The following is a 26618-nucleotide window of genomic DNA, read 5'->3' on the forward strand; positions in this document are numbered from 1 at the left end:
TCGATGGGGGAGGGGTCATTTCTTAAGTAGATCAAACAATCCTTTCTACTCACTTACAGGCAAAGACAAACATTTGCACTTGTGGGACATACAGTACAGCAATGGAGGAAAAAAGAATAGGCCTGGTCATCGGCATCATTTTCGGCCCGTGTGGTTGGCCGAAGCTTAACCTGCTTTTGACTTGACAATCGACCCTCCCATTTGTTTCTGTAGCATCAGCAGAATGGACGCTGAAGGACTGCAAAACTCAACACACGTGCTCATGCACACATCCAGACTTCCTTTGGTAAAGATGGTGGATGCGTCCCACCCCCCCCCCCCCCCCCCTGTTGCTTCCAGAGCGATATTCCGAGAGTTGGGACAGTGAAAGGGGCGTCCCGCAGTGCTGTTGGAGCGTCCTTGGCAGCGCCAGACAACTTCACTATCCCTACCCTAGCAGGGGGCAATAATCACATCAAGCTCCGCTGACAAGAGGCATTGAATTCAGCTCCGGTCTGCTTTAGAGGTTGGCATCCAGCTGCCTCTTCTGAACATGCTGCTGACATGCCCAAAGGTTTGTATTCCTTTTTTTTTTCTTCCACCATACAGTTTTTTCCCCTTCTTCTTTTTGTGTTGCAACCATATCATAAATGTATATGGAAGAGTTTCAAAGTTCCATGTCACCAGGCAAATATCTGCATGGACAGAATCACCTCTCATCACCATTGTTGTCCCGCGCCTTCTGTTTGCCTTGGTAGCTTTGATGCAATACACATTTCGCCTTGTCATTCTCGATTAAAGTATACATTTTCAGAGGAAATCATATGTATTTTGGGACTCAACAAACCATATTTTGTTGACATTTAGTGTGTGGTGCTTTTACATGTATGCTGGCAAATTATAACTGCAAATAACCTGAATTGGCATGACGTACTTCTTCTAAAACACACCAAACGTGATGCTAACCCCACCGGACTGTTGTAAACAGCTTTGAGACCCGATTGAACTCATCGGCTACCCAATGAGTCTGGCTTCCAGCAGCTACACTCCATTCATCACCTGCTTTCAATGGCCACCGCCAAGTCGCCTCCGGCTTGAAGGCCAGGTAGGGAGCCGAGTGGTGCACAATGTTGAGGGGATTAGCAATCAAAGGAGTGCAGAGGCTAGGGCCTTATGTCTCAGGCGACCATTCTATTCTAGCTTGTGAGAAGAGCTCCAGGAGCGGCCAAGGTCACCGTCTACTGCTCGGCAGGAGGTAATTGGGAAAGAGTCTGGGAACTGTCCGTCTGCGCTTTGCTAATCATGTGCTAGCAGACTAGCAGCACAGCAGGTGTCTCAGCCAACAAACATTCATTGTTCCTACCACAGTTAGCATGGTTGACAGCATGATAATGCCTTTTGCCAGCCTTGCACTTTTCCTCCGTTCCAGTCTGTCAGATTACTTTATCGATATTTGATGTAAACTGTAGGTCAACGTAGACAACGGATCAGTTGAGCGAGTCGCATTGTACCCAAGTTGTTTTGAGATATTCCCGTGGAGGATGTGGTTGTGAGATGATGGGGAGTTATGACAAAGGCCTTTTGTGGAAAGGAAGTGAAATGGAAATGCCCTAACGGTTCTCGTGTATCGGACAAAGCATTTATGTATTTATTTATTTTTACCATTCCATTTTGATCTTCTGTCACCATCCTGAATAGTTTTAAGCTGATTTGGCATCCCGTCGTGCAAGGCACTGAGCCATTAAACTGTGATGGGCCAGCTGGTCGTGGACTTGGATCGTACTTCATATATTCCCCGGAAAGGCACACTGAAAAGATTAGCGTAGCCTTCTACGAACGAGAGGGGGGGGGGGGGTGAAGCTAGCGGCGAGTGAACAGTGATACAAAACAATTCGTAATCCAGTTGGAGGCAAGAGAGCAAGCATGGCTCGCCAGTCCAGCCTCCCACGAACACACCCCTGTTGGGATATTGGCAAGTTGTCATGACGACAGGGATGTTCTGCTGATGAAGTCTCGCTTAACGTTGTCCAATCAGATCGTGAAACTACCACCGCAGCGTGAACAGCGCAGGACGCACCTATTCCGGTTGCACAATTCCAAGAAAGGGCTGGCGAAATCCGAGACCACCAACGGAAAATTAACAGTCTATGGGATGTTGTCAATGGAATGCCATGGTTCGACAAAACGCAATCAGCGGGGGTCGTGGATCCAGGGGCTGCCAGGTAGGGGGTCCCCCTTATTATGACCTTAAAGCCGTCTTTCTTTCGTGTTATTCGTACAAAATGTTCATTCAACATTCGTTATGATTAGTGTGGTAAACTAAATCAAACGTGTGTTAATACGACTTAGCGGTTTGCATACCGAGTTGAAGCGATCCAGCTTCTTTGGAGAACTCCACTAAAATGGTTAAACACTCCTGCAGGTGGTTTTTGCAAATCTTCACCGGCAATGATAAACCCGATGAAAAGTGAAATCTTATGAAGGGGTGGAAGTGTCATGCATATTATGTCAAATCCAAGTCATATGATCGAATGTAATGTCATTTGCTATTCATTCCACTGCGGGATGTGAACCAGGAGCAAGAAAGGCTACTGTTGCTAAAGTGCAAAGTGAGCTAAAAACTCTCCCGGTGTTATTTTGAGTCAGGCCTTTTATCACAAACTGCAGGGAGGATTTTCTTTTCATTTTCTCCAAGCTGACCAAAGGAGAAGCCTTAGCTCTGTGAAAGATGGAGGGCAGAGTGGGGGCGCATTCTTTATTATTTTTTTTTTCTTAGTGCACCGCAGGTAGCCGTTACGGTCATCATCCTTTTAAGCCTGTTATTGCGTTCTATCAAATTTCACATTTTTACTAATAAACACAACATGCCAATTATGATTTTCCTTTTTTTTAAAACGGAAAATTGATATTATTTTCAGGTAATTTTTAGCTTTTCGTTTGTACACTTTTCTGTCTTCCCCCCCTTGCTGAACTCCATTCTCTCTCACTGGTTCTCTGTGGGATACCATTTCACAAACTTGAACATAACAGAGAGTGTGTTCAATGGTTCAGACTTTGAAAATCAAATGTATGTATTTCTTCCTGAAAATAATTTGCTTGTGTGGTGGCTGCTTTGGACGTATAGTATATATATATATATATATGTCATTTTTGTCTCACAGAATACTGATTTTCAGTACGAACGTTTTTCATTAGTCAGATTCCTCTAAATAACAAGAAAAATTCAAAATGGTTTTTCATGCCACATTCATGAAATGTAAGAGGAATTGCAGTATGACTGTGTCAACATGGCAGCTCACCACTATGTCTTTCTTTCACTTCGCGATCTTAGGCTAACTCACCATCTTATACTCAACTATATATTATGTTCTGTTTTGCATATAATTATACAATTTCATTGCTCTGTATCGGTAAACTAAATTTGGACCGAGTTCCTCCAAAACCCTCATCAGCACTGCCTGATTGTTGTGCTACTAAAGTATATGACGTGTGAGGATCACTTGATTATTAGAAAGTAGGAATTTAAATCTACACTAATTCATTCAGTAAAACACTTTGATTGTGACAGTACTGAGAGCAAAAAAGTATTATTTTTATTTTAATAATAAGCCCGGAGACAGCTGGGATGGGCTCCAGCACCCCCCGCGACCCTAGTGAGGATCAAGCGGTTAGGAAGATGAATGAATGAATATTATTTTAAATAATAAAAATATTAGTCCAAGCAAATGGTTGTACCACACCGCAATGTGCTTCTACTCAGTTTCCTACTTTGATTGCTCATGTTTTGATCTCGAGTCTATTGTAAAGTTTTCTTCGTCTTGCCCTGAAAATATATTCTTGTAGAGATTTCATTTTGTGTCTGGATATGGTTAAACACCTACAGCCCAGGATGCTTTACTCATATAAGTGTTCCGTGCCTTGGTCGACCCCCCCGTAGTCCCAGCACGGCCGGTAGAAGTGGGAATAAGCGTGCCATGATTGTTCATGCACAAGAACCTGAATGAGGGGCACAACCTGGACCTGTTGTATAATTATACATAAATGGCACAACCTCCATTTATTTATAAATTTCTGTTATAAATATTCTGTTCATAACCTTTATGGACAGAATTTCTAGACGCAGCCGAAGCGTTGAGGGGGTCCGTTTTGGGGGCCTCAGTATTGCATCCCTGCTTTTTGCAGATGATGTGGTGCTGTTGGCTCCTTCAAACGGGGCTCTCCAACTCTCACTGGAGCGTTTCGCAGCCGAGTGTGAAGCGGTTGGGATGAAAATCAGCACCTCCAAATCTGAAACCATGGTCCTCAGTCGGAAAAGGGTGGAGTGCCCCCTCCGGGTCGGGGAGGGGATATTACCCCAAGTGGAGGAGTTCAAGTATCTTGGGGTCTTGTTCACGAGTGGGGGTAGGAGGGAGCGGGAGATCGAGAGGCGGATCGGTGCAGCGTCTGCTGTGATGCGGACGTTGTATCGGTCTGTCGTGGTGAAGAAGGAGCTGAGCCAAAGGGCGAAGCTCTCAATTTACCGGTCGATCTACGTCCCAACCCTCACCTGTGGTCACGAGCTATGGGTCGTGACCGAAAGAACGAGATCCCGGATACAAGCGGCCGAAATGAGTTTTCTCCGCAGGGTGTCCGGGCTCTCCCTTAGAGATAAGGTGAGAAGCTCAGTCATCCGGGAGGGGCTCAGAGTCGAGCCGCTTCTCCTCCAGATCGAGAGGAGCCAGATGAGGTGGCTTGGGCATCTGATTCGGATGCCTCCTGAGCGCCTCCCTGGAGAGGTGTTCCGGGCATGTCCCACCAGAAGGAGACCCCGAGGAAGACCCAGGACACGCTGGAGAGACTATGTCACCCAGCTTGCCTGGGAACGACTCGGGATCCCCCGGGGAGAGCTGGAAGAAGTAGCTAGGGAGAGGGAAGTCTGGGCTTCCCTGCTAAAGCTGTTGCCCCCGCGAGCCGGCCCCGGATAAACGGTAGATGATGGATGGATGGATGGATGGCACAACCTCCAGTTATTGTGATAACCGTCATTTTGCACAAAAGCTATCCAACAGACAATAGATAACCAGGTCAACTCAAAATAATCCCTGGAGTCGGGAAATGTGCATTCTTGTATTATGAAGTAAGGATGAGTTTGTGAGTAACCATGTTGACGGATGGTACGAAAACTGTCTCAAGTATAAGTGCACAGTTATTCACGGATACGTGCGAATTTGAGGTGGGAAGTGATCATTCTATTATGGCCTAGTAATTGTTTGAAATGACGCACTTCAGGCAGGGGCATGAGCACGACCATCGTCGCGATGCTCATTTGAGCAGCACGATGGCATATCTTTGTGAATTTGCTTGTTCACCATTCAGGACAGCAAATGCCGTTTCTTGAATTTTGTGTATTTGAATGGAACCCAAACATTTACAGTGAGATTCAAGGCGACTCGAGAGGATATGCCATTTTCAAAGTCTTTCCTCTAAAAGGAAAGAACCACTTAGAAGAAGCTATCTTAATACTTGTCATGACCACCAAACATGAGTATACATTCAAACCCTGGCAGGAAATGTATAACATGATGAACGGGCTTGGGGTTGGCACAATTAATTGCCTGTCACTCGTCAGTGAAGTGCGTATAAAAACGAGCACTGTTGTTTGAGAAACTGTCAGCCAAGGACAATGAATGTATCCAATTTCATCCCCAACTTCCATCCGATTTAATAAAGAGAGACGTGGAGCCCAGACAGAACTGTGAGAAAGTACTCGGCTGCAGTGCGGTCAGGTTGTAAACACAGACATGAAATAAAAGAGCCGCATTACAAACAGGTTTGATCTCCTCGGGGCTGTCCAGGCTGACTGACAGAGGGAGGGGGTGGGGGGAAGCAATGGTTTGGACTCCTTTTATTCCCATTTCTCACATCAACTACCTCTCTTTTGCCAGCAGCATTGTCATTTGAGCCGTCCGGATCCAAGTGAAGGTCCTGCATTGACAGAAGCAGCACCATAAAAGAGGGAGACAAACTGGCAGACAAACGCAGCCAGAGGCTGAAGACTTGAGAAGCAGCTGAGACCCACCAATTTGTTAACTGCAGCATTTGCGATGGAGTCATAACATTTCCCCCTCCATCTCAGCCTTGTCTTTCCTTCGTTATGTCTTTGTTCATAACAAAGAGGCACAAAGAGATAAGCAACACACATCCCCCCCAAACTGTTTAGATGTTTGATGGAAACAGCAGACTCTCATTCGAATGCCAAACTAATCAAATTAAATTCCTTGATAAAATGTCGTTTTCAAATGATTCAAAAGCTGTTATCATGCCTAGTAAGATTGAGTTCTTTAAGAAACTCTAATTATTATCCGCTGTGTTCTTATGCTGCTCGTCTTGGAACAACCATGGGCAGATCACGAGATAATGAGCGTGTGTCTTTCTTCCGATGATGAGGCCCAGAGTGACGATGACACGGTCCAAAGATGAAGAGGCATCCTCCCCGGCTCATTTAGACAGGAGAATTAAAGGTCTAACATAGCTCCAAAGTGAATTGTGTCCTTGAAGTAAATGAGAGACATCAAATATCATTTGTAGCTGAAAGGCAGTTTCCTCAACGAAAGATAATTATGCATCTGCAGTCGAGGAATTCGCTTATGCCTTCAAGAATCTAAATATATTATAAAGTAATGGAGAAAGACATTAACTTTAAGTCCAACTTCATTTCCATCTGACATTGTTATTTTTCTTACTTCTTACACACAGAAATTTACCACCCACCTGCCTAAGAAAGTTAGAGGGGTGTGCCATTGGGATTTCAACAAAGTGTGCCATGATTCATAGCTGTCAACTCATACGGTTTAGCCATAGTTCATACGGATTTTGTGGTGAATCTTGCGTATATGGCCGTATCGCACAAATCATACGGACTTTGAAAATTTCCGGGTTTTTTTTCACCAACTCCAAATCATTTGGAGTTGGTGATGCAGGAATACAACTGTGAAAACAGTAATGCCACTAAGTAGAATGCTGATTAGACATTAACCAGACATTGTGTTATGGAGATCTACAATAAATATCATTGAACATTTCGTGGGGGGGGGGGGGGGGGGGGGGGGTTCTGCTGTTATTTTGACATATAAAATGCTTTGTAACATTTCATATATATATATATATATATATATATATATATATATATATATGAAATGTTACAAATATTAAGTGGTGAGACAAACTTCCCCTCCCCCCTTTTTTAACCCTGAATTATATCCATTTAAAAATTCTGCATTTCATCAGTCATTGATATTGAATGAGAGTGTTGCTCCCAGAGTTGTATGACTGGGTTGGCCATGCATTTACAGACCTTGTTTTATACACTGGAGTAAAGGCACATTGGAATAAGCCTAGGATTGCCCAAAATTAAGAAAAAATACAGTTGGATGTACCGGTAGATCAAATTATATTATTCATTCATCTTCCGAAGCGCTTGATCCTCACTAGGGTCGCGGGGGGTGCTGGAGCCTATCCCAGCTGTCTTCGGGCAGTAGGCGGGGGACACCCTGAATCGGTTGCCAGCCAATCACAGGGCACACAGAGACGAACAACCATCCACGCTCACACTCACACCTAGGGACAATTGAGAGTGTTCAATCAGCCTGCCACGCATGTTTTTGGAATGTGGGAGGAAACCGGAGCACCCGGAGAAAACCCACGCAGGCCCGGGGAGAACATGCAAACTCCACACAGGGAGGCCGCAGATGGAATCGAACCCGGTACCTCTGCACTGTGAAGCCCACGTGCTAACCACTGGACTACCGGGCCGCCCCAAATTATATTATAATAATGATATTATTATTAATCAACTGCTGAAGAGGTATATATATTTTTTTCCAACATGAATGTTCTAGTGTTCCACTATATTAACTCTCTCTCACAGACACACACACACACACACACACTAATTGGAATAGGAACATGTGTCAGAAACAGGACCAGTGGTTTGGTTAAAAGATGAGTAACGCTCTGCTATTCACATGACTGCCCATTGGTTTTAATTATGGCTTGCGCTTTTAACTTAGAATCAAATATACTTCAAAACGCTTTGTGATTGCCCATTGTTTCTGTGGGCCATTGAGCACGGGGAAAGGGGCCACATATGTGTGGAGGGTATCTGTGAAACTGTTCTATATTTCTCCTTGACTATATCTGACACTGGTTCCTTCATCTATTAGCATGCGCGCACACGCACACTCGCACACTTTTGGAAGTGATGAGCATTACTGTGTCCACAGCATTTGCGTGCTCACGTCAGTGCACGCTTTTTCATGCAACTGCAGGATTGGTCTGCTTTATTTTCCCGACACAGCTGCACAGGCACTGTATTGATGTGTAACCCAATCCGGCACTTTAAAGGGCGAGAGGCCCGGACAGACGTGGTCTTGCTAGTATACCAGATGGGGCTTTATGATGAAAAGAGCATAATCCCTATCCAGGCATCACTTCCATCACTTGTGCCCTACAAAGCCATTCACGGTTTTATTTATTGGAATAAATAATCCCTTTTTGCACACTCCCAAGCAGAGCTCAATTTCGATGTTTCTCTCCTCATCCGCCTACTTTCGGTTTCTATCTTTATCTAGCCCCTTCTGACATTCTTCTGTTTCTTCATGCCTTTCTATCGCCTTCATCTCTTTGCCCCTCACCCCCTTCACCAAACCCCCTTTGCACTTGAAGACTTGCAAATGTGGTATTAGCTAAAATTCAGAGAGCCAGGCAAGTGATCTCTTTTTATCCACGAGGGCCTTTCTGATTGAGCTACAGCATGTGCATTGGAAATGGAGTGCTGCACTGGGGCTGGCAAAGCTCATGCCTGTGATTGGTATTCAATATACATGTCACTGCAGGACATGCTTGTTTGGGGCTACGAGTTTACTATGTCTCTATTTCGTGACCTCTCGTGAGCTTGCCCCAAATTCCAGGCTTAGAAAATGGCTTTCGCTGCAAGTATCACACACGGAGGCAACAGTAAATTGGACTCTATGGAAAATACTGTTTGGCCGGGGTTGGACTGAAAGCGTGTCAACATTATACTGCGGGTGTCGTCGGGCATTTGAAGATTTCGATGATGATTGATTTCATGAAAGGTAACATTATGACAAAAAGACAGAATGCTGTTTGCTTCTGGGATTTGTTTTCCATTACCCATTTGTATTCAGTTGAACTCTATTACATCACAGGCGGCCCGGTAGTCCGGTGGTTAGCACGTCGGCTTCACAGTGCGGAGGTACCGGGTTCGATTCCAGCTCCGGCCTCCCTGTGTGGAGTTTGCATGTTCTCCCCGGGCCTGCGTGGGTTTTCTCCGGGTGCTCCAGTTTCCTCCCACATTCCAAAAATATGCATGGCAGGCTGATTGAACACTCTAAATTGTCCCTAGGTGTGAGTGTGAGTGCGAATGGTTGTTTGTCTCTGTGTGCCCTGCGATTGGCTGGCAACCGATTCAGGGTGTCCCCCGCCTACTGCCCGGAGACAGCTGGGATAGGCTCCAGCACCCCCCGCGACCCTCGTGAGGATCAAGCGGTACGGAAGATGAATGAATGAATGAATGTCACTTGAACAGGGTGACGGATTATTATGAGACCAGTTTAACAAAGTTCTGATGCACGGTGCTGAGATAACTGCCTTTCAAGACCTTGTAAATGAAGATGAGCCTAATATTAAGTGCAATGTTGGGTGGAGTAGCTGTTGCTCGCAAGGAATCTAAAATTTAGAGTGAAGAACAGAATCCAGTGGTTTTATTGTCATGACAGACACGTCTGTACTGTAGATCCTGGCGCTGTAGTCCAAAACTGATTGAAAGACGACTTTGACCAGATGTTTCCCACATGGTAGGGGAAATGTGGGTTTGATCTGCTATAAATCTTTTTTTTTTTCACTTTAGTTGACACGAGAGTGTTTTTACACAAGTTTTGAAGACATCTTTTGGGGGTCCAACCCAAGGCCTAGATATTTGTGTCCAGTAAAACCTTCAATATTCTTTCAATACACATGCGAGAGCAGTTTCGTACATTGAGTCAGTCCTATTTGGTAGTAAAAAAAATGAGCCAACTCGAGTCGGCGAGCAGTGAAAACGGGCCATTCAGTGATCATATCATCTGGTTACATGAACTGATTGTTGGCGGGGACACACACACACACGCACATTCACACACACATTTGCACGTATAATTCTGAATGCTGCAGATGCTGTAACAGTAAAAGTAAAAACAGCAAAATGAGGTGGAGGCGACAAAAGAGCTTTGAGGAAGTCGACATGTATCTCCAAGGACACATACCACCCAGCAGATCAAAGGACCCGGAGGACGTTTTTGATGGGGAAACCACAGCGGTTTTCAAAGCATTGTCGGGCCGCATCTCACCATGCCACCAAGGCTCGTGATGGAAATTCTAATACAGCCGCCTGTCAGTTAATTGACACTCAATGCTGTCCCTTGGGGGACGCCGGGCTACTCTTTGGAGAGTGTCTTTGCTATGCTGCATGCTCATTATTAATTTTTTTTGTCCAATCAGCTCCTTACTAACATCATTTAATCGCTGAACTGTATTGTGTCTGTCTTGTCACTGGTACCTAATCTTCGGTGAAAAAAACTACAGTTTTACACATCTTCATTTTTATCTCATCAACCTACTTGTATGACGATGTTGAATGAGGGGATGTGTGTTTATATTTACTCGGTTTTATTTAATCATTGAGGGACTCTTTATCATTGTCTATGTGGCTGAGGACACAAGGAGGACACGGAGTGAAAGTGACGGGCAATTGTTTCATAGTTTTGCTGCAGCTACAAGGAATGTAAAACGCTGAATGTAAAACCAGCTGTCCTGTCATTTAAAAAAAAAATGCCCACAACTCCAAGAAAATACTTGACAAGAATTCAGATCACTCCGTGTGAGAAGAAGTGATGATGACTGGCAGCTGATCTGACCTTGACTATTTACCAAGTGTTTTATATATTCATTCATCTTCCGATACCCGGTATCACCCGGTACCTCTGCACTGTGAAGCCGACGTGCTAACCACTGGACTACCGGGCCGCCCGTGTTATATATATATATATATATATATATATATATATATATATATATATATATATACATACACACACATATTATACACACACACACAGATAGACAATTGAGTTATTCCTACATAGGATTATTACATGTTTATTATATATTTATTATATGTTTATTGTGTATGTTAAATCGCTCCATGTACAGCACTTTGTATGCAGCGATGGCTGTTCGAAAGTGCTCTATAAATACTGTTGACTTGACTTGACATATGAATTTTGTGTCATATTTTCTGACACTATCCAAGTACTTCATAATTGAGCCATAATGCGTCAATTTCCTCTTGTACAATTTCTGCTCGGTATAAGAAACATTGCGATTACATGTTTGCAGAAGGTATGCAGATTTGTTTCTTTTTACAAAGCAGCCTTTTTTATTTCCCATTTTGTATTGGATCTCATTAAATCGCGCAGGTGAACACCTCTTGGCTTCTCAGTGTACAACCCAATTCTTACTTTTTTCTCTGATCATGCGAGCGACCTGACGGGACCTCATTTGGGGGCAGCACAGTGGTCGAGTGACTCGACGTGTTGCCTCACAGCAAAAAGGTGTCAGGGGATCAAGGTCTTAGTGATATTAGAACCTTTCTGTGTTGAGTCAGCATGCTGTAACGGTGCTGTATCATAGGTTAATTGGAAACTCTAAATTGAAGTTGCTAATGTCAGTCAACTCTGATGTGCAGTATGTGTCAGACACGTAATTGACAGGGATTTTACGTAGCCGCTAGCCAGCATTCCTAGTTAATTTTGACAAGAAATTTAAAGTTTTAGTCCAATTTTAGTTGATGAAAACAGAGCAATTTTAGTCAACACAATTTATAATGAATATAATTGATGCTTTCCTTCAGGACGCACGGAGACTTTGATACAAAAAAGTATAAGACTTGTTATTACTTGTTATTATATTGAGAAAATGCTTGCACTTGCAAAATGCACTTTAATCTCTTGGTCAAATCTTCATCAATTTTCAGGATTCCTCTGTATCTTTGATGATGTGCAGACTGTATTTACATTCAATATATACTCTAAACAGTTACGTGGTCCTGCCAGACAGAAATCTATGACGTTTTTACAAAAGAGCTCTTTTGCTATTTATATTCCTAAAATATAATGTGGTTTACTTATGCAGCTGGACGGCACAAATCAAAGCATTCATTGGGGATCAAGTGCAGGCAGAAAAAGGGAGCGAGAAAGAGGGATTGAGGGGTGGAGGAGAAAATGTTCAAAGTTAAGGGTCAATCCCTGTGCCTACTCACTGCCTGCATGAATTCATAAATGCCAATTGACTTTCCAAGGGCTTTCATATGGAGGTTATTAAATATGCAGTTTAATAATAACAGTCATTATGTCACTTTTTGTTTGCACCATGCATTTAGGACAGAAGCATCTAAGCTTTGCTGTGTAATAATTGGGCTGGTACCTGCTTCCCTTTAGCTCAGTGTTTTCCTCTGAAATACAAAATGACAGCCAACCATTTCCTGCAACCACTCATATAAAAGAGCTCCCACCACTGGTTTTTGCTCTGATTGGATCAAAGCTTTGACCTGTGTTGCCGGGTGACCTTTACTGATCCCATTGGAGGGTGCAGAGGGGTGGAGCTTTGCCTTGGACACCTGGGAATTGCTTCAATGGAGGCTTCCTCAAGGGTTCCAACCTTGGCTTTTTGATACCGCCACATGGGATATCTGACAACTCCTCTCATCCTGTGAATTCAAAAATGCATTTACTTGTTTCGGCCCATGACTGTCACTTGCATTAAATATTATCCATGCTGATTGTACTGTTATCGCTAGCTGTTAAATACTATGAGTATGTTAACGCAGGTCAACAGCAAGCCAAACTCATTTATTCACGAGCCAGGAAACTGAGCGTCCTGCTCCTTTATAACGGTCTTCTTGACGGTGTACAGTGAACAACTGTGACAACAGCTCAATGAATTGTAGAGTGAAACTAAAATGAACAGATTTAAAACATGCATTAATATTGTGTACACAAATATAACACAAATCGTCAGGTGTTTAACAAAGGACATAAATACAGCTCAAAATGTGACAAACAACGATAAACAATGCATTTTCGCAGCACCTTCGCATGCTAATTAGCTTGTTAGCGCCGATTTAGCATCGTCGCTACGTCGTTAGCAATACCCTAAGCTAGCGAATTTCCAATAACAACAATTGAGGGAAAACAATCTCTGAAACACATTTCTAAATAATGATAAACACCTGCAGACGTACAGCCATTGCTTTCGAAGGTGAAAGGAAAGGAATATAACTCAGGAGGACCAGTTGCAACGACCACGGTCAGGCTTTTTTTCATTAATGACTCGTCTGTTGAAACATGACGTCTGCTACCCACAATGCACCGCGATAACTAAATGAATATTCTAAACAGAATTACTATTAATGAAATGGCCCAAAACTTTTACTGTGGGCAGAACACTGATCTTAAAGAGTTATGCGGTCTTGCTGATTGTTTCAGGGTACAGAGCAAGGTGGTGGCAGCCGACCGTGGGAGCCATCTGGCGACAAGGTGGTTCAGCTGGCAGCGCTCAAAGCTCCCAAGAGGAAACGAAATATTTGAAGAGGACACTTCAGGACGCTGGAGGATGACAAAGGACGGCTGGGAAAGAGGAGGCTGGACCGGCCTATGGACTGCAGTCATGACAAACATCAAATGATGGTGACAGTCCCTCAAGTTCCGATTTGTTCAGTAAGTTAATGAGACACATGGCTAGCTTTGCGTTTACACGACAGCTGTACTCATTACCTTCGCACAACAACAGGTGAAGAGCTGTTAGTTAAACTGTTACTAAGTTCATTCACTCATTCAGTACCAGCCAATTCTAGACCAAGTCTGAAAAGACGTTTAAAAATACTTTGGGAGTGAATGAGTTACGCAGTTAGTTGAACTCGGTAGGTAGATAGGTTGGTTGGTCGATACAGGCATAAACCTATTTCTAGTCTTTGTAGAGGGATAGCACAAAAGAAGAATCCAATTTTGGTCACCATTATTGGAATTTGGGGCAGGAATTTACATCCATCCATCCATCCATTCATCCATTTTCCGATCCGCTTATCCTCACAAGGGTCGCGGGGGATGCTGGAGCCTATCCCAGCTGTCTTTGGGCAGAAGGCGGGGGACACCCTGAACCGGTTGCCAGACAATTAATTACAGGGCACATACAGACAAACACCCATCCACGCTCACACTCACACCTAGGGACAATTTAGAGTGTCAGTTAGCTTGCAATGCATGTTTTTGGAATGTGGGAGGTAACCGGAGTACCCGGAGAAAACCCACACAGCCCAGGGAGAACATGCAAACTCCACACAGGGATTAAACCTCTGCCTTGTGAGGTCATCGTGGTAACCACAGGACCACCGGGCGGCCAGGAATTTACATGTTTTTTTTTCTCTATTGTATTTCATCCTCTGTGACTTGACAACTGACTAAACTTGCTTAAAATGTGTGGTTGAGTTTTCACGTGTTTGTGTTAATTTTGTACGAAGGAATGCATTTTTTCCCACAGTTCAAGATTCATCCATCCATCCATTTTCCGAACCGCTTGATCCTCACTAGGGTCGCGGGGGTGCTGGAGCCTATCCCAGCCGTCTTCGGGCAGTAGGCGGGGGACACCCTGGATCAGTTGCCAGCCAATCGCAGGGCACACAGAGACGAACAACCCTCCACGCTCACATTCACACCTAGGGACAATTTAGAGCGTCCAATCAGCCTACCATGCATGTTTTTGGAATGTGGGAGGAAACCGGAGCACCCGGAGAAAACCCACGCGGGCCCGGGGAGAACATGCAAACTCCACACAGGGAGGCCGCAGCTGGAATCGAACCCGGTACCTCTGCACTGTGAAGCCGACGTGCTAACCACTGGATTAATAAGGGCAAAATTTTGTTGCAGTCTCTGCCCCCATTTATTCCCTGACCTTGATGATTAAGAATTGTTTGCTCTTGTTTGTTCTTTTTGCGATTAGCAGCAATAACAGCAATAATAAGCAGCAAGCAAAAGTATGTGTTTGATAGATACCCCAACGGTCACTAGGTTAGGCTGTGTTGACACAACATAGAGGAGAAAACAGGAAGTTACAATTCACTTAGATACAGTACTCATAAATGGACAAACTGGGTTTTCATCAGATAGCTGCAATACCAGTTATATTTCCCACCCCTCATAGTGACACATTATATTCCTAGAAGATACAGTACATTAAGTGACTTGGAATCTTTAGTTTCTCCCAGCATGCTTTGCTTTTATATCCGCTGATCACCATCTAGCTACTACGCAAAATCCAACTGTCTTTCTTCTTCTATCTCAATTCCAACCCTTTCGAACTACCGCTAAGCTGTTTGGAGATACAGTGCAAACCTCATTCTAAAATGAACACAGAAATGCTCAGTGTTCCAACGTCAGCATTTCGGGCTACCACAAGTTCTACTCAATGTCCGCGCGCGCGCACACACACACACACACACACACACACACACACACACACATAGTGCCAAGGAGAAATGAGAATTTGAGGTGAAATCTGCTAAATCAGCCAAAGCCAGGAATGTATTTTCATTAGACAAGTTTGTTTGAGGGGATTGGTTGCTGAAGGAGAAAGAGAGGTTACTCCAAGGTATCAGAAACGGTGATGGCAGTGCTGGTGCGGTAATTTGATTTGTGGACAGAACAGAAGTTTATCAGCTCGCTGAGGACGGTGACAGGGCTACAGGGACATCTTGGATGTGCATGTGTGCGTGTGTGTGCGTACGCCCGTACGTGTCACACCTCCACTGAAACCACAGTGTTTTGTCACCTTGTCAATTGCCTCTAAAATTGTCTGGTTAAGAATTTAACTCAATGTTAAACTCAATGGATTTAACTTCATTAATACTGGCGCTCGTGCCCCACTAAATGAGGTCTGGGGATGAACCTATTGTCATATTCTGTCTTAAGATAAGATAAGATAAGATAAGATAAGATAAGATATCCTTTATTCGTCCCACACTAGGGAATCAGGATAAAGAAAGTGATCAATGTTTTGCGCCATCTCTCGCAACTTTAACCCCGCCGCGCATTGGCTGAGATGGATCAAAACGGCTTTTACCTGGAAAATAGGGGCGAGGTTTATGCAGATTAGGGCGCCACAGGCATAATTCATCATGCCTGCGGCATAGAAAAAAATTTCTATGCGTGTGTTAACGAATGAGGTCTAAAGACCCTTTACGGGGCAAAAAACATTTAATGCTCACAGTGGGTGGGGGCGGGATTTGAGTCGTGTATTCCGCCTTTCGTCCAAAGTCGGCCGGGATAGGACACGGCACCTTGTGAGCCTGCACAGGATAAGCGGTATCGAAAATGGATGCATGGATGGGCTATCAAAGAAATATGGAACTAGTGGGTGGGAGCACACGTGGCGATTTTCACTCTGTGTGGATGGACACTTTGAAAAAACATGCATGTTAGGTTCAAGGACCCATTTTTCACTGACAAGTTCACTTTCCTCGGGAAAATGAAACTGGCATTCATTTTCAATAATATGCATCTGTTTTGGAGCACTTTGAAAATAATTTAATGTACCTGGTTGGATTGCCCATTTTTCAGGATCATAATCAAAATCGATACAATACAATCAATGCACTAAAAATCAATGGCCATTGGAGAAAAGTATCGCTAAAGATCAGTAGGAGCCGCATGCGATGCTGATGGAGGAGGCGGGAATAAATTGTTTGGCGTCTGGAAGAACGAAAAAAGGAAAAAACAGAGGCAAGAGCCAACTGTCAGAAGAAAGAAAATATAACTCAGAGGATCATGACACTTTATTGTATATTTGGTGTTGCCCACTACACAGAGACCCACGTTGCAAACATGCAGGCATGCAATGAGTGATGTCAAATTGAAATGAGAGAACAAAAAAATGCTCCACCACTTCATCTGGAGATGTGATTCCTGGCGCATGGGGACTTCAATACTCTCAAGCGATACTTTGAACATGACCTTTTGCTTTCAGAATCCAATTTTTCAATTTTTAACTATGAGTAAGAATTAAAATGATTACATGATTTGTATCGTGTGTTTCATCACTCAATTCCCTTACAGAAATTGTTTGAGAAAAACAAAAACTAAATGACCACAAATAAAAAAATTAATAATCAGTCATGAGTATACTGTATAAGGGGGCGGCCCGGTAGTCCAGTGGTTAGCACGTCGGTTTCACAGTGCAGAGGTACCGGGTTCGAGTCCAGCTCCGGCCTCCCTGTGTGGAGTTTGCATGTTCTCCCCGGGCCTGCGTGGGTTTTCTCTGGGTGCTCCGGTTTCCTCCCACATTCCAAAAACATGCATGGCAGGCTGATTGAACACTCTAAATTGGCCCTAGGTGTGAATATAAGCGTGGATGGTTGTTCGTCTATGTGTGCCCTGTGATTGGCTGGTAACCGATTCAGGGTGTCCAACGCCTACTGCCCGGAGACAGCTGAGATCGGCTCCAGCACCCCCCGCAACCCTAGTGAGGATCAAGCGGCTCGGAAGATGAATGAATGAATGAGTATACAGTATAATGGTATTCACATCCTAACATATGATGCAACTAAAGCATCACCTCAAATTAAATAATGTCAGGTGTCATTTCCCAAGACTAGTATTCTGTGGAGTTATTTTTTTTTCTCCAGAAGACGCATTGGTGAATGCCACATTCTTCTTGAAATGTGCATGGGGAAAAATTGTTTGTGAATAAAGCCACGAGAGCCCTTGATGTCTGAGTGCACCTAAATGTGACAATAATAATATTCATTTTAAGACCCAACTTGCTTCTCTCCCGAGGTCTTCTTTTTCTTCCTTCCTTGTTCTTTTGCCACCGTCCTTGTCACCTTGAGGTGTAACAGCAGAGTGATGGATGATATTTAGAGACCGAGTTAGTGGAGAACGATAGGAATGAAGGGAAAATGAGAAAGATGAGACAAGCATGAAGGGAGTAGAGGGGATGGTGGGTGTTTTTCTTTTTCTTGCAGTTTCTTGCATTAAACTCATACAGTGGCTGTGCACGGCTGATAGCACTGCAATTGGCACATGAACACGCATTATAGATGCAAACATACGCTTTCTCTCGCTTTGCTTGCTCTACGTGGCAATCACCATGGTAACAAAATGTACAGAACACAATCGGCTGGGATATTTTTAAGTTTCAAAGACATGGAAACAACAACGGGGACAACAAAGGGAGGAAGAGAACTCGGGACCAAGAGAGACGAGTGAGCGAGAGAGAATAAGACTAACATCAATATAAGTGCAAACAGATGGAAATCTGAGGTGTGTGAGTGTAGTGTGTGTATGTGTGTGTGTGTGTCTGTGTGTGTGTGTGCGTGCGTGTGTGCGCATGTCTATAAACGTCAATTTTTAGTAAGATGACATATGTAACACTGTATGTACAGCTGCAAATGCACTTTGTGTGTGTGTGTGTGTGTGTGTGTGTGTGTGTGTGTGTGTGTGTGTGTGTGTGTGTGTGTGTGTGTGTGTGTGTGTGTGTGTGTGTGTGTGTGTGTGTGTGTATGGCTCCACTGTCACAGCCCAGAACTCTGTGTACAGAAGACATCAAATGATAGTGAGGTATGGAATATTGACAAGGGGTAAAGAATCTCCAATATTTACTTCAAAATCATTTTCACCGAATCAATTACCGTATTTTCCACGCTAAAAGGTGCACTGGTTTATGAGGCGCACCTTCAAGGAATGGCCTATTTTGTAATCTTTTTCATATATTGGACGCGCCTCATTATAAGACGCAATCTACAATGCATCCACTAGATGGAGCTACGCTTAAGGAAATGCCAACAGAACATTGCACTCCACTACACGGTGATTTATATAGCGATGATCAGATGTCAGTAAAACGTATTTAATAAAGCAGCGACACAGTTCACTTAACCAACAGCTAGTTATAACACTGACTCATTAACGTTGAACTCTCTTGCCGCTGCTCTATTTCCGTGTTTCACTGAGAAACCGATCGCCTTAATTTTGAACTCTGCGTTGTATGTCTCTAGCAAAGGAGCCCTTTTGAGGTTGACATATTTCCGTAATGACCATACACAAGGCGCATCTGATTTTAAGGCGCACTGTGGAGCTTTTAAGAAAATGGAAGGCTTTTAGTGCGGAAAATACGGTAAATGATCTGCTCTTAATCATAACTGTTTAGGATTACTGTAGGTGCAAATGATTATGAATATTTACAGGATGTCAAATTGTAATCTCGGGCAGCCCGGTAGTCCAGTGGTTAGCACGTCGGCTTCACAGTGCAGAGGTACCGGGTTCGATTCCAGCTCCGGCCTCCCTGTGTGGAGTTTGCATGTTCTCCCCGGGCCTGCGTGGGTTTTCTCCGGGTGCTCCGGTTTCCTCCCACATTCCAAAAACATGCGTGGCAGGCTGATTGAACACTCTAAATCAGGTGTCACCAACATTTTTGAGGGTGAGCGCAACTTCATGTGTACCGATTGTGTGAAGGGCTACCAAATTGATACACGTCTGAAATAACATATTTGTCCAAAATACCTTCAATAATATGAGGATGTGTTATTTTTAATACTTGATGATTTAAATTGTCAGACTTTGATCGTGTTTCGAAATGTCTCACAGTACTGCCAATGTTTGCATTTTTAAATCATAATTTCTACTAGCAAATCACAATGTCCAGGCACTGGCGGGCTACTCAAGTGGTCTTCACGGGCTACCTGGTGCCCGCGGGCACCATGTTGGTGACCACTGCTCTAAATTGTCCCTAGGTGTGAGTGTGAGTGCGAATGGTTGTTCGTCTCTGTGTGCCCTGTGATTGGCAGGCAACCAATTCAGGGTGTCCCCCGCCTACTGCCCGGAGACGGCTGGGATAGGCTCCAGCATCCCCCGCGACCCTAGTGAGGATCAAGCGGTTCGGAAGATGAATGAATGAATGAAATTGTAATCTCTCAATGTGTGCGCATCATAGCGATATGGAAGGCTGTCTTGACCGAATCAGTGTTCTTGTTTTAAACCCTTAAAAGTGACAATTATTGGTTTGTGTGAAGTGATCATGATTCAGTTCCTGATTTGCTCTTTTACATGACACAAAATAGGGAAAATGTAAAAGTAAAAGTGGTTGCTTCTAAATGTCTATTTTGAGTAAGACTGTGTGCCCCGAACTATAACACAGTTATAACAATTCTGAGAGGATCCATCTACTCTCTCTGTCTGGCTTTTCTCTGTTTTCCCTTGCTCACTAACTCTCTCACTCTTTCAATCTATCTTTCTGTTCGCTATGTCTCCTCTTGGTCTTCGCTCATGCTCTCTCTCTCTCTCTCTCTCTCTCTCTCTCTCTCTCTCTCTCTCTCTCTCTCTCTCTCTCTCTCTCTCTCTCTCTCTCTCTCTCTCTCTCTCTCTCTCTCTCTCTCTCTCTCTCTCCCGCACCCACTCACTCTCACACTCTGACTGTTCGCGTCATCTCTTCTTCTATATACAGTCCAGTATATACATAAATATATAAACCTGTACAACCTCAGGTACATTCATCTGTAGAGCTTCCACTGTATTTGACTCCCATTTCAGAATATTTGCAACACCGGTTTTTACTCGAGTCTTGCTTTTGTCTCTCAAAATGATTGCACAACACATATGCAATCAGATGATTGTTTCTAGCTTGCAGCCTTGAGACTAACAAAGCGTACGTGCACATGCACATGGAGGCTTCACCTTGACACAAGCTGCAATTTTAGTTTTTCGGCCAACGTGCTGCAATCATTTTTCTAGGAAAATCGGGCGTTGGCAGTCTAATTCACGAGGTCTCGTGAAGTAGTGTCAAAGCATTTCTACTGTACATCTGGGCTGAACTAAATTCAGAGAAGAAGGTCACAACAGGGTTACTGGCTGTGTTGTTTTGTTAGTTTTTTAGTTTTTTAAATAAATGCAGATGACAAACTAGTGTGGTGAGCAGCTCCAGATTGTGCTCCGTTTGTTTTGCCTCAAAAGATAATTTAATGATTTGTTTATTTTGCTGCCAGGTTCGACTTCCACCTCCACTATCTTCTTCCAAACCTTCCTCCTGTTCATTTCTTTGCTACTATTGCTATTCATTTCTGTCAGCTGGGTTTCTCTGCCATTTAGCAATACTAATAAATCATATTGCAGCCCGGTAGTCCAGTGGTTAGCACATCGGCTTCACAGTGCAGAGGTACCGGGTTCGTTTCCAGCTCCGGCCTCCCTGTGTGGAGTTTGCATGTTCTACCCGGGCCTGCGTGGGTTTTCTCCGGGTGCTCCGGTTGCAAACTTGCAAACTGCTTACAGCAAGGCTGCAGTCCGGATTCAAGCCCCCAACCTCAGAAATGCGAGGCACATGTGCTAACCACTGTACAATGCTGCCCTAAATAAGGGAATGTTGAACTTTTTTTTTTTTTTAATGTGTCATAGCAGACATGCAAAACCTGTTCACAGCAATGATCACATCTTGTAAGTCACCTTCAATCTTGACCAACCTCACCACTAACCTGAATCAAACCATCAAACAGCTCCCCGCTTCTCTGCTCTTGCTTTTTACACAGGCAGGAAAGACCTTGATGTTCCTCCAATAATTGGTAGTAGAGGTTGACTTTTATTCCCTCTCCCCCTCCCTTTTTTTTCTGTTTACCGGATTCTTTTTTTTTTTTTTTGCTTTTCCTCTTCCTTTAGAGATGAATAGTTGGCCAAGGATCAAAGTCAGATCCCAACCGGCCACTGTGGCCACCACAAAGGGGTGTTGGGTGCTGGCGTGGGGCCAGATGCTGCACATGGTCACATAACCAGGGATGAGACATGCAGATGGGGCCAACAGAGCTCTTGTCGTCTCCCCCCGCACTCCCCACACACACGCCTGCACACAAGATGTCAGTGGCAAAATTATCAGAGCGCGTGCTTCCTGTAAGATGATCTCGTCACAAAATCCCTTTTTGTTTTCTTCTGGTTGGTCTTCCTGTTTGTTTCTCCATCCTTCCAACTGTCATATCTTTGTTTGTTTCTACAACCCTCGCGTAATCTTCGTCTGTTTTGTTGCATTTTCTTTGCAGTTCAGAAGCGGGCCTTCCAAACACACCGCCAGCATGCACAACAAGAAAGGAAGCTGAGGTAAAAGCTCTTGTCCCCCAATGACAACCAACTGCAGGTCAGCTAGACAGCCCTTGTTTACATAAATATGTTTCGAGTGCCAGTAAAAATTAATAGAGGTGAACATTGAGCGGGGCCGTATGATCAAACAAAAATGATCCGACCTATATTTTTTATGCAACACCTAACAGACCCAACAGACTGTTTTGCTTAATGTTTGCAAATAATTGTATAAACGATACAAAGCACACACCAAAAAAGTTTGGTTTAGCATTCACATTTAAAGTGTTTTTGGTAAATATCTAGGAAGGACGAAACAGAACAGGACTTATATTTACCACAATGAATGTTTAGTTAAATTCATTATTTTAAAGCCACGGTTATCTCTTTTTTTGTGACAACAACAACAAGAAACAAAATATATTTCAGAAACTTTTAATGGTAATTTAAGCTGGATTTATACTGCAGGTCCAACTGCCGAATCAAATTTTTCCAAACATACCCCTGTAACAATGTGCTAAAGATTTTTTTGCTTTTATTTACCTATGTTAGTCATAAAAACTGATCTTCTAAATCACAGGTGTCAAAGTCAAGGCCCAGGGGCCAGATGTGGCCCGCCACATCATTTTATGCGGCCTGCGAAAGCAATTCAAGCACGTCAACTTCCATGATGCTTGCTAAAGTCTGAACCAAAATTTCAAATTGTCATCTACAATGTAAGAATTACAATGTTGCTGTTCTGGGGCAATTTGTGCATGCATGTGCAATTACCATGTAATATGTTTTTTTTTTCTAAGGACAATTTCTTCCATGACAGCATGCGATTATTGTGTCGAGCAAGCTATCATATGTCTATAACCCAAAAATTGCATTTTACCTGAATGCCACACCTTCCAGAACAGCTCAATGTCAGCATTTAAAATCTGATATGTTATGAAGTTTGTGTTATTCGGGCGAGGATAATATGTTGAAACAAACATTTACCTATGTTAGTCATAAAAACTGATCTTCTAAATCACAGGTGTCAAAGTCAAGGCCTAGGGGCCAGATCTGGCCCGCCACATCATTTTATGCGGCCTGCGAAAGCAATTCAAGCATGTCAACTTCCATAATGCTTGCTAAAGTCTGAACCAAAATTTCAAATTGTCATCTACAATGTAAGAATTACAATGTTGCTGTTCTGGGGCAATTTGTGCATGCATGTGCAATTGCCATGTAATATGTTTTTTTTCTAAGGACAATTTCTTCCATGACAGCAGCCAATTATTGTGTCGAGCAAGCTATCATATGTCTATAACCCAAAAATTGCATTTTACCTGAATGCCACACCTTCCAGAACAGCTCAATGTCAGCATTTAAAATCTGATATGTTATGAAGTTTGTGTTATTCGGGCGAGGATAATATGTTGAAACATAAAGCATTGTGGATTTTAGAACTAACAGGAAGTATGTGCTCAAATCTGTCAGTGTGAGACATAAAATGCGGTCTTTCATGAACAGTTAACAGCTAACGGTAATGTGAACCCATACATGACACCAAGCAATTCGGTAACATATTGGGCAACTTTGTGCTCCGTGGTGTCCAGAAGCCTGCTATCCTGACATGGAAAAGACCTTTGACAGCTGCATGGCAGATATTCTGCAGGCACCCGAGGCTTTACAGGTGTCAAACTCTGGGCCCTCAAGAGCCATTACCCTGCATGTTTTCCATCTCTTCCTGCTGCAACACACCTGATTCAAATGATTGGTTCATCAGCAAGCTCTGCGGGAGCATGCTAATGATTTCGATAAATTAATCAGGTGTGCTGCAGCAGGGAGAGATGGAAAACATTCAGGGTAACGGCCCTCCAGGACCCGAGTTTGACACCTACGCTTTAGGTGGTATATATTGCGGCTGATCAGCATTCAGTCCACACCCCCACAACATCTGAAAGTCCAGAGTATGGCTCAGTTTTTCCTTTTTTTGTAACCTGTAACCTGACAGAACATGATAAGCTGTCCACTGTCCCCGGAAGGGTTAAATTTGAAAGGCTTTTTAACAACACACTTCTCAGCTGTGTGTCAAAATACATTTTATTTCACTTCAGAGGTAGTTTTAGTCGTATATTTTTAACATCTTTTGTTCTCTGTGCAGTTAGGGCTATACATGCCTGCATGTTTTTTTAACACATTTATTAGTACTGACAAAAATAAGTACCTAAGCTCAATTCAAGCCATCCATTATATAAATCACAGGTGTCAAATTCAAGGCCCCGGGGCCAGATCCGGTCCACCACGTCATTTTATGTGGCCCGCGAAAGCAAAATTGTGTGTCAACTTCCACGACCCCTGCTCAAATCTGGAGTGAAATGTCATATTGTCATGTGTAATAAATAACGTTGAGATTTACAAACAGTTGACTGATTTCAAAACGAGTAATCCACCAATTTGATTTGTTGTGTACAAGGCAAGCCTCCTCGCTGCCCATCTTTAAAGCCCTCCTCAAAACTCACTTGTATTCTTTGGCGTTCGACTCAGCATGACTTAGATTTGTTCTTGATTTTACTGCTTGGTGCTTTCTCAGAATCAGAATCAGAATCAGAATCATCTTTATTGGCCAAGTATGTAGAACACACAAGGAATTTGTCTCCGGTATAACACGCTGCACTAGTATCATCGTAATCAACAAAATCATTGAACCATTTTAGAGTAACCAGTAGTTTTGTAGTAATACCGCCTTTATTACCGATTCGTCTTACTGTTTATTGTGTATGTTAAATCGCTTCATGTACAGCACTTTGTATGCAGCGATAGCTGTTTAAAAGTGCTCTATAACTACTCTTGACTTGACTTGAAGAAATAATACAATGTGATGATTAAACATTTATTCGGTTTCACTGTCGTAACGGCTCTCCGAGGGAAGACGTAACTCCAAAGTGGCCCGCGACAAAAAATGAGTTTGACACCCCTGATCTAAATGTATGTATACAGTAATAGAATTTCCAACATGACTTGCACAAAACAAGAATGTGTGCACTCATTGGCAACCCGATTTCAACCCCTCTCTTACGTGGCACTTGTGACAGCAGTAGAAAGGTCAGTAAAACCAACTCAACAAAACTATACAATGCTTGAATGTGACCACCGTGGAAAAAGCAGTTACCTCCAGCTCAGATAATGACCCCCCTAAAACAATGAAAGTGGACTCATTAGAGCGTGAGAAATAAGTGTTGGGTTTCTCGAGTAGGGTCAACTGCTTGTAGATTTTGAGGCAACTTTTGCCAGTTTAACAGCATGTTATGAGGAGTACCGAAGGCTAATGCTGTTTTTCGGTAATAAAGAACATTATTTTCACTTTTATGTGCTCCTCCTACGGAGAAAATAGGCCTGATCTCTCCCTTTGTGGTTGCTCCAACTGCTTACTTCCACCACCCACACAACACATTTTCCCAGGCAACAATGTTCCTCCAAAGTTTACAAACAACATGCCCAAAGCAGTTAGCAGCTTTCCGTTTCCTGGCTGGAGTTGAAATGAAATGGTAATTTTGACTTGAGGAGGATTTCAAAGGGATGGCCTGTACTTTTCATCTCGTTGGATAGCACAAGCTCGCCGACACATTCGCGATGGGAATTGAGGTTGGAAAAAAGACAGGAGAGAAAGGTGCATTTTAAGTTAGTTTTTTTTTAAGTTTAATGTTCTTTGCTGTTACACCCACCCTCCCCCAGCATCTTCCCACAACAAAAATAAAGAAATGAAGCAGTGTGAAGATCTTTATCCCAGATGGACAGGACTTATATAAACATCCACCCACAACTCGGGGAATATTTGATGTGTCAAGATTGTTTCCTGGTATTTAAATAGATCATTTACTTTTCAAGTCCCAACATTTTTATTCAAAGAACTGAGGGGCCAGTGTGTGGGTAGAGAAGTTGTGTCATCTCTTCCCTGTGTTAGGTTCCAATAACGAATCCAAGAGACCAATTTGCTTTTCATAGCAGTTCTTGTCATTTGCCCGAGAAGAGTATGAGGGAGCGGCCCGGTAGTCCAGTGGTTAGCACGTCGGCTTCACAGTGCAGAGGTACCGGGTTCGATTCCAGCTCTGACCTCCCTGTGTGGAGTTTGCATGTTCTCCCCGGGCCTGCGTGGGTTTTCTCCGGGTGCTCCGGTTTCCTCCCACATTCCAAAAACACGCGTGGCAGGCTGATTGAACACTCTAAATTGTCCCTAGTTGTGAGTGTGAATGGTTGTTCGTTTCTGTGTGCCCTGCGATTGGCAGGCAACTGATTCAGGGTGTCCCCCGCCTACTGCCCGAAGTCAGCTGGGATAGGCTCCAGCACCCCCCGCGACTCTAGTGAGGATCAAGCGGCTCGGAAGATGAATGAATGAATGAATGAATGAATGAGTATGAGGGAACACAACTCTGTCCCGAAAAATGCAAAAATGCTGTGATGGGAGCGGCC

The 26618-nt window shown here is 43.5% G+C and overlaps 1 protein-coding gene and 1 long non-coding RNA gene across 2 annotated transcripts in view; one reads left to right on the forward strand and one right to left on the reverse strand.

Moving 5' to 3' along the window:
- LOC127612536 (FERM and PDZ domain-containing protein 1) overlaps positions 1-26618 on the reverse strand; it is a 120178-nt gene that overhangs the window by 73742 nt on the left and 19818 nt on the right. The window lies entirely within an intron of this gene.
- LOC127612661 (uncharacterized) overlaps positions 17260-26618 on the forward strand; it is a 166092-nt gene continuing 156733 nt past the window's right edge. The window contains exons 1-2 of the long non-coding RNA XR_007965901.1: positions 17260-17307; positions 19378-19521. This is a non-coding gene — a long non-coding RNA (uncharacterized LOC127612661). The remainder of the gene's footprint in view (positions 17308-19377; positions 19522-26618) is intronic.

This window comes from Hippocampus zosterae, chromosome 13 (assembly GCF_025434085.1).
Source record: "Hippocampus zosterae strain Florida chromosome 13, ASM2543408v3, whole genome shotgun sequence".
Taxonomy (NCBI): domain Eukaryota; kingdom Metazoa; phylum Chordata; class Actinopteri; order Syngnathiformes; family Syngnathidae; genus Hippocampus; species Hippocampus zosterae.